We start from the raw sequence: 16,835 nt of genomic DNA, 5'->3' as shown, positions 1-16,835 counted from the left end.
CGCTCTTTACGGAGGGCACCTAGGATGTTCTCAATCGGTGAGTGTTTAAATGAAAGGGTGTTTGTACTGTGTGTAAAAGCCTGACCGTATCTGTGATGGTTTACGGGAGGCTTACTGTGCCTTTAAACACTGTATGAAGTTCAGTTTTCTGGGGCAAAATAATGTATGAAACCGCTGTATGTTCTTTAAATTGATGAGATGTGTGCACTTGGTTGCGTGTGATCTGTTTATAAAATGAAATATTATCGAAAACTAACCATCGGATTGCAGTCTTTTGTCCAAGCAACTCAGTTCAGAAAATTTGGAAGGCAAACTACTCTTATCGTACGAGAGTTACTTGCCTTGGAAGTTTGCTTGCACTCATAAGAGATCTAAAGCGAGTTTCTCTGGATTTTATATGGAGATTAATGTGTTCAAGCCTGTAGTTGCTAGTTTAAATGCATCATGTATGTATTGTTTGGTCTAGAGATGTATATTCCGTACAATAGAGCGTTCGGAACTTTTCAATCGCTAAAGTAGTTCCCTCAAAGTCTAGCTCATCAACCTGTGAGCTATCGAGGATTCAGGCCCGTTGTTGGGCAAGTGATTTTGGTTGTTGGGTAAGTTACGTAGATGTTACATGCCGAGTCTCAGTGATTATTAAAAATAATGGTCGAAGTTAGCGGATCATGAAAAATGCGAGCTTTAGCGAGCTTTTTCATGACCGCGAACTGAGACCATTATTTTTTATAATCACTGAGACGAGGTGTGTAACCTCTTTATTCCTCCTTTCTTCAGTTATTCAAAGAAAAGAGGAGTTTTTTTGCGAAAGTTTGATCGAATCCTATTCACTCAACCAGTCAACCTGCGCAGGCGATCGATTAATGCGCGGTTGTATAGTTCCGTGCAAATCATTCCATTCTGTTAACACTTCTTGTCAGTTTTCCTATTTTGGACTAAAATCAAGTACACAGATATGCTGTTATTCTGCTGTGGCGGCAAAGGCAGATATTGTGTGTTCTGTATATGTTTTGGTATCGCTTAGGATAATGTTCTTTCGTCAAATAGGACTAGCAGACGAACTTTTGCACCCGTGTTCCAACGTTAAAAACTGTATGAAGTTCAGTTGTCTGGGGAAAATAGTGTATAAAACCGCTTTATGTTGTTTAAATTGATGAGATGTGTGCATTTGGTTGCGTGTGATCTGTTTATTAAATGAAATATTGTTGAAAACTGACCGTCGGATTGCAGTCTGTTGTCGAAGAAACTGAGTGAAAAGAAGGGGAACTACTCTTGTCGCTAGACAAAGTATGAGTTACTTGCCTTGGGAAATTGCTTGTGATGAACGGTTTGAGCACGGCAGATCTAGATTCAGAACTCATGGATTTTATATGGAGATTCATGTGTTCAGGCCTGTAGTTGTTAATTTAAATGCGGTATGTTTGTATTGTTTGCTCCAGAGATGTATACTTCGTACATTAGAGCGTTCGAAACTTTTCAGTCGCAAAAAGTAGTACCGAAACAGAACAACTTCTCAACCCATTGCACTATCGAGGATTCAGGCTGTTGCTGGGTCGTTATTTGTTTGGTTGCTGGGTCATTATCGAAAAATAACTACCCCTACAAGTTTACAGAGGTAAAGAAGCAGAGGGGGGAATAACGAAAAATAACTAGCCCTACATGTTTACAGAGAGAAAGAAGCAGAGGGGGGAATAACATAAATTAATAAAATATTATCCCATGACCTGCCTCTTTGTCTCTGTTAGCTGAGGAGGTGATTATTCTGAATAACCCATCACAACCATATGGATATCCCATCTCAACCGAGTTTTGATCTCAACTGTCATATTGGTCATTGTCTTTAATTTCAGAGTACAATTGAATAATTTATAGAGGTCATCTGCATATTCAGAGTTTACAGATGGACTATTGTTTTCAACATACGACTGAAATATTTTGTGGTGTCAAAGTCAATATCACGTATAGGTACAGGCCTACATGTGTCAATATTGAGAAAATAAAGAAAACTTCATACGATACGCACATTCTGCATGGATTTAAAGAGCGGAGTCGAGATATTTCGCTGGCTGAAGCGACTGCATGGTCAAAGGCATGTTCAACGAGTATCGCGAGTGGGATCAAGGGACGATACTCCCTAATTTTTACACAGACACCCATCTACACAGAACCGTGAGAGAGAGAGAGAGAGAGAGAGAGAGAGAGAGAGAGAGAGAGAGAGAGAGAGAGAGAGAGAGGGAGAGACTGAGAATGAGAGAGAGATAGAGCAAGAGAGAGAGAGAGAGAGAGAGAGAGAGAGAGAGAGAGAGAGAGAGAGAGAGAGCAGTTCGAAAACTCCATCTGAAACTGACATCGATTGTCGAAGGCATGCCTGCGGTGCATAACTCTGGAAAAGTTGTCGTAGCTGGGAACCCGTTGAGATCCATTCCAACGCCAAAACAATTATCAGAAGAGTCACCATGAAGTCAAATCAAACGTTAGGTTTTCTCATTTGGTTATTTGCTTTGGCTTTAAGTGTATTGCTTCGATTGATAGCTGAATCTGCTTGCAACCGTGCTGTTCAAGACTGTTCGAACTGTCGTCTGCTAGACGGGCTTGTGTGAATCCGAGTCGAGTCAACTGCGGGGTTCAGCGACAAATGAGGGAGTGGCATCAAAATGAAAAGAAGAAGACGAAAAGAAGTTGGAGATACAGTTAAAATATATGGGGAAGAGAAGAGGATGTGAGGTGTTGGATGTATCCAACCTTAGGTGTTCAAATTCAAGACCGGGACAAAGTAGAAAGCGATGTACCGCAACCGACTCTCGGTGCCGACATACAACTTCCAAGCTTTATTGCTTAACGTCTACAACAGGCGAAGTATTGAAGCTTTGGCTCACCTAAACCCGACGACTGAATATGTAAGTGATCCACGTGTGAAAACCGAAACAGAACAGCGCGATGACAGCCAACATTTCTATCCCCGACTGACAAACAGTAAGGCTAAACTAGCTAAATTGCAGTACAAAGATAAAGTTGAAAGATGTCTGTTTGTGGGGAACGCCAGTGCTGCCTGGAAGGGTTTGAATACGATGAAGGGGAGGGACCAACGCCAGAACATACCTGTGATTGATGAACCTCTTGTTTTTGCTAACGATTTGAACAGCTTTTATTCCCGATTCGATGTCGACAGTTATAGGGAAGAATCTGATAAGTTATGTGATTCTTTAGCACCATGTCCAGTTCAGTTTGAGGAAAAGGATGTCATAAAATGTTTCTCACGTATTAATGCAAGTAAGGCACCAGGCCCAGATGGTTTAGACGGACGTGTTTTGAAAGTGTGTGCTGATCAGCTTGGTTCAGTTTTTACTCAGCTGTTTCAGCTCTTTCTCGATGTACATGTTATGCCTCGTTCCTGGAAATCTTCCACTATAACACCTGTACCCAAGAAACTAAACGCAAAAGAACTAAATGATTTTCGCCCTGTGGCACTGACCTCTGTTGTAGCGAAATGTATGGAGAGGCTTGTTTGTAACAAGCTCACTGAGTCTGTGGCAGATCGCTTGGACCCCCTTCAGTTCGCATATAGAGCAAAGAGAGGCGTCGAAGATGCTACACTCACGCTTATCAACATGATTGTCAGCCATTTAGATACAGCAGGGAACACGGTTAGAGTTCTTTTTATGGATTTTTCATCAGCCTTTAATACGATTCAGCCCCATATACTTATCCAGAGGTTAGTCCAGTTAGATGTGAACAATAATTTGATTTTCTGGATCAGGGAGTTCCTATGCGATCGGCCACAACGTGTCAGCCTCAGCAACCGTTTGTTTGGTCATTCTGTGCTTTCAGACGAAGTTGTTTTAAACACCGGGGCCCCACAAGGTTGTGTTCTCTCTCCTGTCCTTTTTTTATCTACACAAACAACATGCTTTTAAATGACCCAGTTCTAGCCCTCATTAAATATGCAGACGACATGGCCCTCGTTGGGCGTCTGAAGGACGACGAAACTTTGTCAAAGTATTTTACCGAAGTTGATCTTCTGGATGAATGGTTCAAGTCTAGTTTCTTGCAGTTGAATGTAGGCAAAACAAAAGAAATGATTTTTGGAGGAAAGAGTGATAATTGTGGTCCCCGAAAAGTGAGAATAAGCGACAAGGAAGTTGAACTTGTGGAAACCTTCAAATATCTTGGGGTTTCAATTGACAATAAGCTGACTTTTAGTGATCATGTTCATGCTGTTTATAAGAAAGCTCAACAGCGACTTTTTTTTTTAATCAGGAAGCTTAAATATTTTAATGTCAATCAAAGTGTTGTGGAACTTGTGTATCGCCGTTTGATTGAAAGCATACTGACTTTTAACATTGTGACATGGTATGGTACTATACATGTTAAAAACAAAGCTAAACTCCACCGCATTGTTGCGACGGCTAGCAAGCTTATAGGGCAACCCCAACGACAGCTGACCAGTCTCTACGAAGCTGCCATAAAGCGGAAAGCTTTCAAAATTGTCCGTGATCCGATCCATCCTCTGAACCCTTGTTTCGAAATTCTCCCTTCAGGTAAACGTTATAAGGTCCCTTTGGCACGAAAAAAAACCAGTTTAAAAAGTCATTCCTGCCTTCTGCAGTCACCATTCTAAATTCCTCTCGCATCACGTAGAGGCTGGTCAGCTGGGGAAGGTGTGTGTGCAATATTTGTGATGTGATTACTCTGCTGTGAAACCCAACTCCTGTGATATGAGAGGGTAAATTTACATAGTGCAATATCATATTTGATTGTGATAGTCTTAAAGACGTGTTTCTACCTTATTATATATTATCTGTAAAATTACTAAATTTTAAGATGACAAGGACAGCACTTTAGGTCAGTGTTATTGGAAATATGATGTGTGCTTGTGATTGTGAACCTATGTTTTATGTTTTATGTGTGTCGTCCTATACAATTGTTGTTATAATCGTTTACAGGCAGGCAGGGTGTGCCGAAGAAAAATTTCCATTTGTATGTAATATTTTAATGGACAATTTTTCATTTTTCATTTTCATTACTTTATTGTCCCATCGCTGGGAAATTCGGGTCGCTTCCTCCCAGTGGAAAGCTAGCAGCAACGGAGTCGCGCTACCCAGGTGTCTGTGTGTTTAGGTGTATTCAGCCACCTGCACTTATGGCAGAATGACCAAGGTCTTTTACGTGCCACCGGGGGTGGGACATGGCTTCCGTCTCTGGGTCTGCACATAAAGTTGACCCGTGTCCGTCCCGGCCCGAATTCGGACCTGCGACCTTCCGATCACAAGTCCAGTGCTCTACCAACTGAGCTACCTGGCCCCGGTAGTGCTGTTATTGTTATTGTTAAAAACACTGCATGCGAACTGACTTGGGTCAACGATCAAACCAGCACGGCCCGAACTGAATTTGTTGCGATGCCATTATCGTGCGCAATTCTGGTAAAAATATAAACCCGGTATGCCAAATTGAGTATAACGAAAGCCGATGTCAAATCGATGGGCTAAAACCAGAACCAATTACCTCAAAATAACATGTTTTGCAACTTTATAGTTATTTGACTTATAGTAACATGATTCTCACTTTCTGTGCAGGATCCTTGAAAATCTTGCATAATTGCGTATTTATAAGTCATAATTTGTTCTGGCTCCAAGCATTTCTCCTGCTCATCTTGGAAGCAGAACCCTCTAACTCCATCCAGGTTGGAAGCAGAACGTGCTAAGTTCAGTTTAGTCTGTTCTGCTACTGAGGCCTGTGGGGAAAGGGGAGTGTTTCACTGCGAGCTAGATGCAGCTATCGTAACCTGACCTCTTCTTCTTGCTGTGTCACAGTCACTGTTCCTGTTCTCAGCGCAGCCAGATAAGGGCACAATAGCGGAAGTGGTATCTGGTCATGACCCTTTCTGTGTGGTGTAGGGTTTCCTCCAGCACACAGAATAGTGTAACTAGCAGTAGTAGAGTCTGCTGTCGACAGAAGAAGGAATTCGATAGACTGTGGGAACTAAAACAGGTCAGTGACACCTGTCAAGTGTCAGTATCCGAATTCCTGACTCCGGATGTACCGTTACGAATACGAATACGAATACGAATACTTTATTATCTCATACAGAGAAATTTCAGTTAACAGCTGCAGTCTCCAAGCAGGGTTTGACTCTTGATTTTAAATAAAAAATCACGAAATATCTTATAAATATTGTTCGTGATTCCAGGGTTTGTGTGCATGCTATAGTCCGACTAACGTGTCAATAGCGGACGTTTTTGGCGTTTTAATTTTTAGGAAAAATCAAAGACCGGCTTCAAGAAGAAAACTTGTTAGATGACGATTAGTACTATCTTTTGTTAATAAGTTTTATTGTTTTTGTTTTACCTTAGTAAATATTTGAGTGAGATGACCCAAAATCGGGTACCTTTGTATTTCTCAAGCCTCAATGAGAGCAATGATACATTTAACTGATTTTTAATTAAAATAACGAGAGAGAAAAGACTTGCACAGGGCTCACACTTGAAATGTTGAAAACGAATAGTTTTATTACAAGATAGAACTAACGGCCCTCAACCCCTTTTTTTCTCTCTTAAGCAATATGTAAAAGTTGTTTCAATTTGTTTCCATATAAAACGTCCGCTACTGGCACCTCAGTCGGACCATACATAACACTCTGAGACTCGCTCTATCTGAGAAGTAACTAAAGTGTTTTCTTTTAAAGTAATTTATAACTCTCCGCTCCGCACGCCAACCAAAACAATTCCTAGGAGACGCCTACATCGTTCGGCAAAAAAAAAAAAAAAAAAAAAATGCCCCGAGCCAGGACTGAACTAGAACGGGTTTCGATGACCATGGGCGGAGCTTTGTGCCTAGGCTGATCACGTGGTCAGGTGGACCAATGGCAACGCGACCCTTTTACGGCCTCTCTATTGTCCAATGTGTGTACTCTATGACCCCTTGAAAACTTCAGCGATTGGTGTGAAGTGTCCTCTTTAGAGAGGGTGAGATCAGCGGTTAATTGCTTTTAACATACTTACCTGAACAGATTATAGGCCATTATCTCGAGATGCCTTGCTTTCGTCAACAGTTCTTTGAATGCCTCTCTCTATATCCCTCCCTCCCTCTCTCCATCTTCTCTCTACCAGTCTGTTTCTCTCTTTGTTTCTCTCTCTTTTTCACCCTTTTCACCCATTAACTATTTATATTCATTTGCATAATGTAGAGCAGTCCCTAATTGGGCGACAGTTGGATGTTAAAAAGAAAACACAAAAAACAAACCAAAAAAGAACACTTCTGTAAGCTTACTACATTACTTTTGAAAAAAACATCATTGGTTTGATTTCGCGTCATTTTGCTTTCGTCAACAGGAACGTTTTTTTTAATCCCTCTCTCCACCTCCCCATATGCTCCCCTCCCCCATTTCTGTCTCTGGTTTTTTTTCTTGTTTGTAAGTTAGTTTGTTGATTTTCTGTTTGTTTTAATTACTGTTGATGAATTATACGCTCTTAATATATGTTTTATGCGCAAAGTAAACATTTATTGCGGGCGTAAAATTGAAAATATTGATTACGCGTTCCTAGGCAAATCTGAGATGATGATCCGAATCATTGATACGTATTGGAAGGACTTCATTTACAGATAAAGAAAGAAATAAGCCATTTTAGTGATTTTTCCCCGGCGACATCCACCTTTCGAAGTCCAAGAGACATTCGCTGTGATGTAATTTGGAAACATCTGAAATAATTGTAAAATGCTCCGCTACCGTTGCCGATTATTTCTTTTCATACAAACAGGAATTCACCTTCTGGCGATAATCTCTGTTGCGTTTGATTCTCGATTCTTTAAATTAATTTTTTCAGTGCTATTTAGTCATAATCCATTATCCAAGCAGATGAAACCCGTGCGAATAAGGCTACATGCAGTCAATAATGTAATTAGCAATTGGTTTACTATTTTATTCAATTTCAACATTGTGACCTAAACAATATCTGGCTTTCAGAATCCGTACATATAGCTTTTATTAGCTAATCCAAGGTAAAACAACTCAAAGTCAACTCATCCAACTCAACTCAACTCAAAGATTTTACTGTCCTAATAAAAACTAGGAACATTGCCTGGCAGTGTCAGGCGGTTTAAAACACAAAACACATCTCATTCACTAACAGTTAAAACATAGTACACGTAGAACTAACACGATGGCGAACACAGTCAACACGATTATTCGAGAATACTATTACAGACAGAAAGGCTAATGACAAAAAAGAGGAGGAGGGCGGGAGCACAGAAATTGGTAACACGTGGAGAACACAATATGATAACAAGTAGAAGGAGATAGTAAGAAGCAGGAGACACGGAGAACTAATCTTTGGGAAGTGTGAATCTTTAATTGACACTAATTATTCTGAATGCACAGGAGACACACACACACACACACACACACACACACACCAGGTTAGTTCACCTCGTGGTGAGGGGAGTTGTCATTAAATTAAAAGAAATTATGGATGATTTGTGAGTTAAAGCAATCACAAAATACGTAAGAGATAGAAGGAAGGAAAAACATAAGATAAGGTATCGTTACAATGTTACGTGAATGTCCATGATAACAAATTAAATGTAGAGACTAACTTATACGTCTGTCTGTCGGATACATTCTTGAACAGTTTAACAAATGGTCTGGTTCACATTTTAGGAGTATTGCGAGAAGACTTTCAATAATATACCTTCAATAATATTTCAATAAACTTCTTATCATCTGGCAAATGATCGTATATGACTCTACAAAGAAAAAATACAAGTTATGTTCAGCAGTCTCTCTGGGTCAGCCGCACTCACATTAGGGATTATTCTTAATATGCCTTTTACAAAAATCAAAATTATAATCGCTCATACCAATTCCTAATCAAGCCATTCCGTGCGCGATTCCCAGCCCCCAAGGGCGAACCACTGAAAATGGAACAAAAACAATAACAGTGCTTGGAAAAATTGCTGTCTGCAATATAACCGAATTAAACACAGCGTTTGGAATTTGAATAACTGAACACTTAGACACTGATGTTCAGATGGTACGTGTGTGGTTACATAATTACAATAACCAAAATTGCAACCCGAACTGTCCAGTGAAGTGCTTTTCCAAGTTGCATGTGAGTGTGTGATCGTGCCTGTTCGGAGCGCTTCTAAGAAATCGTAAAAGTTTATGCGTAAGCATTTGCGATTTTCCGGTCTTGTACTTTTTCGTCAGTTTTCAGCAAACTCAGTTATATCATGTCACATTAGTGTGTGTTTCTCTTTTTCTTTTTTTTTTCGTGTGTGTGCGTTTGTGTAGTTAGTTGTGTTTTTTTCAAAGATTTGTTTTTAGCCAAGTTGATAGAGCGCTTGGGCGACTTACTTAAAAAGCAAAAACAAAACTTGTTCTTTTTTTTTCCAACTAAGATCCTTTATACTATTTTTAGGAATGGGTATGCTAGGTACATTTTTCTTGGCGAATTGTTGTGTTAGCTAAGCATCATTACGTGAATCGTTAAAACATGTGGGTTTTGTTTTTTAAAGTATTCCCCGCTTAACGAATTAAGATTTCTATGCAAAACAACGTGTGTTAACCCCATGTACAAAAACAGTAATACATGCTTGAAAGTGCAGAGTGCTGTTGCGTCCAAAGAATTGAGTATTTCAGTAATTATGTCGACTGGTGATAAACACACATACAAACACGCGCACGCATTAACAAATCATAGAGAAACAAGCAAACAATTCGCAGAACAAACGTATATTAATGTGTGTGCATGCGTGAACGCGTGCATTCGTTTGCTTGACTAACTGACAATGTTAATCACGCTTTTAGAAGAGAACCGCTGATTTCAACGTGGTATGGCTTTTACGCGGCAAACTGTTTATCAGTCTTATGAGCCTTCTGTAAGACGAGCAGCGTTCGGCCTGTAACAAAACAGACCATCCAATAAACACCAGCGAAGATCTCATTGACGCGGCGGTCAAGTGTTTTGAGTGGAGTGGGCGGAGCGTTGGGTTTATCACATGACCATTTGGGTCAATGGATGAATGTATTTAGTATGTGCGCTACTTTACTGGCGGACCACGAAGCTCGACGAAGGTGTCAACTTGATTTCTTCATGCAATAAATCGTTGGCAGAAAAAATGTTGCCCTTGGTGGAACGGGAGCCGCTCAGAAGAGGCGTGATAGAAACTTGTGCGCGGTTCATGCATACACAACAATTATTTTTCTTTCAAGGTTTTATTTAACACTATGTGTTCGTAAAAATCGTTGCTCAACAACAAAAATAAATAAATTAATATTTTTCATCCTATACATGCCGCTACAGAAGCACACAGGGAGAGGTAGACGCGGCGAGTCGTGTCGTCTGTGAGGTAACGATCGCGTCAAATCATAGTATCTGTTTAACGACGCGGCGAACCAAGGTCAGGGGGTGGAGACAGGGGTAAAGAAGGAAAAATATGTGTATTCAGATTCATTCTTCTTTCAGTTGATCAGCTTACTTGACTTCTATTTCCCGAATGTTTTTTTGTTTTGTGCGCAAAATTATCGCTTGTTGTCGTTGTGGTATAGGTGGTTGTCATTATTTTTTCTTCTCAACATCACTGGCTTGATTTGTTTAATGATATATGTAGCAGGCAGCACACGTCTGTTTCAGAAATCGATTGAACGTCTGAATTCTGTTATGATACAACAATATAGGTACAGGGTGAACCACGCAGTAAAATGCCTCTCTGACTCCCCCCCCCCCCCCCCCCTTTCGCTGTCTCTATCTTTGTCTCTTTTTGTGTGTACCTTTGTTTGTGTGTTTGTTTTTATTCACTGTTTGCATAGTCTCTAATTGGGCGACGGCTGGATATATAAAAAGCAACAATAGTTTCGTATGCTGAGTGTGTGTGTCATACCGCTTTGCTCTGCTGAGTGTGTGTGTTTGTGTTAATTACGGTCTGTCTGTCTGTATAATCTTTTGTCTGTCACTCAAGGGTAAGGGGGTGTCCTTAACCTGTCCTTTGTTGTCTCGGTCTGTCTCTCTGTCTCTGTCTATCTGTCTCTGTCGCTCTTTCTGACTCTCTCCCTCTAAGCGGAGATCAAAGCCAGTGAAAAAAACACATCTCTGAAGCAGTTTTAGCTTGTGCCTCCAAATGACTGCTGTACAACAACCAGACCCCATCTGACTGCTGTTTGGAAAACAGTCCTCAATTCACTGCTGTACACCATTTACGTATCATTACATGCTGTTTCTCTTGCAAAACTTGTAAAGCACTACTACTATTTTGCAGTTGATACTGGTAAAATGTTAATACTCTATGATTGTATTGAAACATTATTGTACATAATGCACTGGGAACATTTTTAAACATATTAAATGTGGTTAACTTCTATTTCACCTCAATGGGCGAGGGCGGGATGAATAAAAGAACATTTTAGCATTTCTTATTCTGTTACAGTGTTAAGATAAAGATTTTTTTCTTTCTTTTTTTCCCCCCTTTATTTTCTTCCCGCCCCCTTTTTTCTTTCTTTTTTTCCCCCCTTTATTTTCTTCCCGCCCCCTTTTTCCTTTCTTTTGTTCCCCCTCTATTTTTCAGGCTGGGAGCATCCTTCTTCATAGGTCTTTTTTTCTTTTATCAATCAAATTCTTAAATTTGTAAATCAACAGCCTAGATAACGGGTTGAAAAAATTTTCAGATGCAGATCAATTCAATTCAATTTAATTCAATTCAATACAATACAATTCTCTCTCCCTCATTCTCATAAATCAGACTCAAACCATCCGTTGTCAGGGCCGTGAATGCTACTGACTGGATTGGAGATATTCTTATGTCGCCTAGCGCCATGTATCTGATGAAACCATTCATAGCACCGATGCCGTGATTTACAGAGCTGCTCTGCGGTTTTGAACGTCCCCATTTCACTGCTGTACAGCAAACATCGTCCCCAAATACCTGTTTGTTTCTACGCTGGAGGTTGCATTTTATGTAATAACCTCCTGAAATGAGTGTTCACACTTTAGAATGGCATTTAACGCTCATTGAAGTTTTAAGAAACTTTCTAACACCTAAAACATTCATAGCACCGATGACGTAATTGTAGCTCTGCACTTTGTGGCCACATACGTCCCCATTTCACTGCTGTACAGCAAACATCGTCCCCAAATACCTGTTTTTCTAAATATCACGCTGGAGGTTGCATTTTATGTAATAACATCCTGAAATGAGTTTTCACACTTTAAAATGGCATTTAATGCTCATTGAAGTTTTAAGAAACTTTCTAACACGTAAAACAAAAGAGACCCCAAATGCCTGTGTTTTGAGCAAGATGGCATTTTGATACACAGCCGACCCCAAATGACTGCAAAACCACCTATGCGTGTTTGTGTGTGTGTGTGTGTGTGTTTTATATGTGTGTGTGTGTCTGCACGTGTGTGTGTGTTTGTGTGTGTATAAGGTTGTGCGTGTGTGTGTGTGGTTGGGCATGTGCGTGTGTACGTGTGTGTGCGTGAGTGTGAGTGTGTATGCATGCGTGCGTATGCGCGCGCGCGTCTGCGAGTGTGTGTTTATACGTGTCTATGTTTGCCTATGTGTGTGTGTTTGTGTGTGTGTGTGTGTGTGTGCTTGCTTCTGTATCTGTGAATGTGTGTGTGTGTGTGTGTTTGTCTGTGTGTGTGTGTGTGTGTGTGTTTGTGTTTGTGAGATAGTGAGAGAGAGAAAGAAAGAAAGAGAGAGAGAGTGAGAGAGAGAAAAAGAGATGAGGAGGGGAAGAGAGAGCGAAAGGGAGAGAGATAGAAAGAGAGCAAAAAAGATAAGTGAGAGAGACTTTCATACGGACACAAAGAGAGACAGACAGATTTAGAGAGAGATGGAATGAAAGAGAAAGACATAGGGAGAGGGAAGGGAGAAAGAAATGAAGAATGAAAGAGAGAGACAGAGACGTAGACAGAGAGACAGGCACAGAGGGGCTGAGAGAGAGAGAAAGAGAGAGAGAGAGAGAGAGAGAGAGAGCAAGCAAGACAGAGAGGGAGACTGCGATAGAGAGAAAGAGACAGAGAGAGAGTCAACCGTCAAGCTCAGTACAGTGCAATAGTTTCTGGCGTGCCACCTCTTAGGTACGTTACAGAATGCTCCCCGCAAACACCCGTTGCCCAGACCATTCTCGGCGAGCGGTCGCCATTGTTACGCTTCAGTGACCCCAGACAATGGTACTCGTACCGAGTGCTTGCTAACGCTCGCGAGCGCCACAACAAAACTATGCGTTGCATAGAAAACGTTCGCAAACGTTCTGTGGCGCTCTGCTTATGCAACGCACCCCAGATGCTAGTACTGAAGACGATACCCTACGACCAGATCGTAGGAAACAACGTGTGTCCCCAGGGCACCAAGCCAACAGCGGTAGCAGTATTGCTAGAAGAAGAGGACGGAACACCATTCAACCTTGAGACTGTGGAACTGCCACAGGATGAGGCAACTTCCAGCTGGAAGGAGGCCCACATCGATGAAGAGTTGGACCCTGATCAAGTCGAGGAGGTTGAAGCAGCGTTCCGTGAGTTCAAGCAATGTTTAAGAGCATCACCAGGAGGTTGAAGCAGCGTTCCGTGAGTTCAAGCAATGTTTAAGAGCATCACCAGGAGGTTGAAGCAGCGTTCCGTGAGTTCAAGCAATGTTTAAGAGCATCACCAGGAGGTTGAAGCAGCGTTCCGTGAGTTCAAGCAATGTTTAAGAGCATCACCAGGAGGTTGAAGCAGCGTTCCGTGAGTTCAAGCAATGTTTAAGAGCATCACCAGGAGGTTGAAGCAGCGTTCCGTGAGTTCAAGCAATGTTTAAGAGCATCACCAGGAGGTTGAAGCAGCGTTCCGTGAGTTCAAGCAATGTTTAAGAGCATCACCAGGAGCATCAAGAGGCACAGTAGTCCATTCAATCCGGGTGACGACAGACGTACCTACAGTACCCACTGCCATTCCATCCGGGTGACGACAGACGTACCTACAGTACCCACTGCCATTCAATCCGGGTGACGACAGACGTACCTACAGTACCCACTGCCATTCAATCCGGGTGACGACAGACGTACCTACGCGGACGAAACAGTACCCACTGCCATTCGCAGCACGGGAAGACATCATCCAGGAGGTGAAGGAACTACGAGAGTTAGGGATCATCGAACGCTCCACATCCCCATACTGCTCCCCGATTGTTCTCGTTCCCAAGAAGAATTCGACGCGGAAACGTATGTGTTTGGACCTGAGGGCCCTTAACAAGATAACAGTTTTCGACGCAGAACCCATTCCTGATCCTGAAGAGATTTTTGCATCATTGGCAGGTGCAAAGTATTTCACCAAACTCGACTTGGCCAAAGGCTACTACCAGATCTTCATTGAGAAGAAAGACAGACCAAAGACGGCATTTCAAACACCACAAGGACTCATGCAGTTTTGCCGGGTACCCTTTGGACTAGTCTCAGCCCCAGCGACATTTGCGAGAGCCATGAGAGAGCTGCTCGGCACGAGCACCATCAATTTCTTTGATGACATTCTCATCGCCAGCGTTACCTGGCGCCAACACGTGACAGCTATACGTGAGACTCTCCAGACCCTATGCGCAGGCGGGTTTACAGCCAAGCCAAGTAAAGTGTATGCTGGATTCGGGAAACTGGAGTTTTTGGGACACACGATCGGAAAGGGAGAACTGAGACCCATCAGAGAAAACGTCGAGTCAATCTTGAAGATCACCGCACCAGCGACAAAGAAACAAGTGAGAACGTTGCTGGGAATGATCGGATAATACAAGAAGTTCGTTCCATCCTACTCAACATTGACAGCACCGATGACCAACCTCTTGGCAGGCCGCCAGAAAGGGCCCGTCACATGGACAGACGAATGTGTACTGGCTTTCGAGCAGATCAGGAAATTTCTTTCCAGAGGACCTGTCCTGAAGCTGCCGGATCTCAGCAAACCGTTTGCAGTGAGGACGGACGCCAGTGGCACAGGCATCAGAGGAGTCTTGATGCAGGTACATGACGGAATGCAGCATCCAACAGCGTTTGCCAGCAGGAAACTACTCCCACGAGAGACACGCCACAGTACAATCGAGAGAGAGTGCTTAGCCATCGTCTGGACACTGACCACGTTCCAGAGATACCTTTGGGGGCAGGAATTTCACCTGGAGACAGATCACAGACCACTTCAGTACATCACGTCGTCGTCGTACAAGAACGCGAGGATCATGCGCTGGTCACTGTCACTCCAGGAGTTCCGCTTCACCATCAAGAGTCTGCCAGGGGACGACAACATCTTCGCTGACATTCTGTCACGATCAGGATCGGATCAACAGATTCCGTACGCACCTTAGCAGGTCGGAGGATGCCTGAGAAAAGAATGGAACATTCTTTTTTTTCAGGGGGGGACGTGTGAAGGAAATCACGAATAACACTAACAGGCAAATTTTGACAGTGATATCTCTGATCCACGCTTTTAGAGCGCTATAAACCAGAGATAATAGCGTGACATAGCGAAGTGTGTTGCACGTACTGTGAATTCAGCTCACTGACCGAGAGAGTTGATGTTGTAAATAGCAACGAAGATATAGTTACACTTAACCACTGTCCAGCGACAGGGAGGGGTTGTCACAGGAATCGTCCGGGAGAAAGGAAGCCCGAGTAAAGCACTTAACAGTGCGTCGTGTAACCGGTCGGAAAGGAAGACAGTATGAAGGATCTGAGCAGCCGCCGAATTATCACGCCTATAGACCCGCATAGCTGAGATTCGACGGGATTTCGAGAAGCTAGCTAGTGCACGGTTATGGTTGTCCGTATAGTTGGACCATAGAGGTCACAGGGCGATAGAAACTGAGTAGACCGAGGTCGCCAGTAGAACGAATTAGTAGTTAAATACATTTCCAAGTGAACGGCCATAGCCGCTGTGTAATTCTGTGTATAAACAGAGTTAAAATATGTCTACAAGAGCTTAATTACTTAAGAGATAAGAAATGTTTAGTAGACAGAGCAGGCGGTGATTTAAGTCTGCCGGAATAGGAACTATAACTGGTTTTTTGACTACACACGAGCCGTGAGTCGACACCCGTAAAATAGATATCGTGTGCCTATGAGTTCACGGACTGTTTGTATATTTCTTTACCTAAGTGAAGGATAGAGAGTTTTGTTAGTGCAATAGACCTTTTTCGTATAACCTTTGCCCCCAGCGTTTCGACCAATCAGATTTTAGGGCACGGCAGCCTCTCTCTGATAACCGGAACTAGGGGGCAATAGGTGCCTGGCCTGAAATACCTCTTTCACTTTCGATGCTCGAAGATTACTTTGCCAGAGGATTACTTTGAGAAATTCTGCAAGAAAACGGATTATCTTGTTCAAAATCATGAACAAAAAGTCAAGGACATGCACGAAGGTATGGTTTGAAACGGCTATTGGTGGTATATGGACGAAAGACTTGGCGAACTTCCCCTGCATAAGCGAGGGTGCGTATCGCTAGCGCTACGTGTCATTTGTCATTTGTGCTGAGTGTCATTTGTCCTACGTGTCATTTGTGCTACGTGCCGCTATCGCTACGGTGATTAGTGCTACAAATAATTTGTCGATGAGTCGCTATCATTCGTTCATTATCACTACGTGTCGACAGCACTACATCTTTTAGCGCGACGTGTCATTATCGCTACGTGTCAATACCACTACTTACTGACGACTCTCTCTTTCTCATTTTTTCAGTCTCTCGCTCTCACTCGTGGTTTGTGTGTGTATATGTATGTCTGTGTATGTATGTGTGTGCGTGTGTGTGTCTGTCTGTTTCAGTGTGTGTGTGTGTGTGTGTGTGTGTGTGTGCGTGTGCCTGTGTGTGTGTGCCTGTGTGTGTGTGTGTGTG

The sequence above is a fragment of the Littorina saxatilis genome, unplaced genomic scaffold (assembly GCF_037325665.1).
Source record: "Littorina saxatilis isolate snail1 unplaced genomic scaffold, US_GU_Lsax_2.0 scaffold_228, whole genome shotgun sequence".
Classification (NCBI taxonomy): Eukaryota; Metazoa; Mollusca; class Gastropoda; order Littorinimorpha; family Littorinidae; genus Littorina; species Littorina saxatilis.
The sequence above is the reverse complement of the archived record's forward strand: the minus strand, read 5'-3'. Positions refer to the sequence as shown.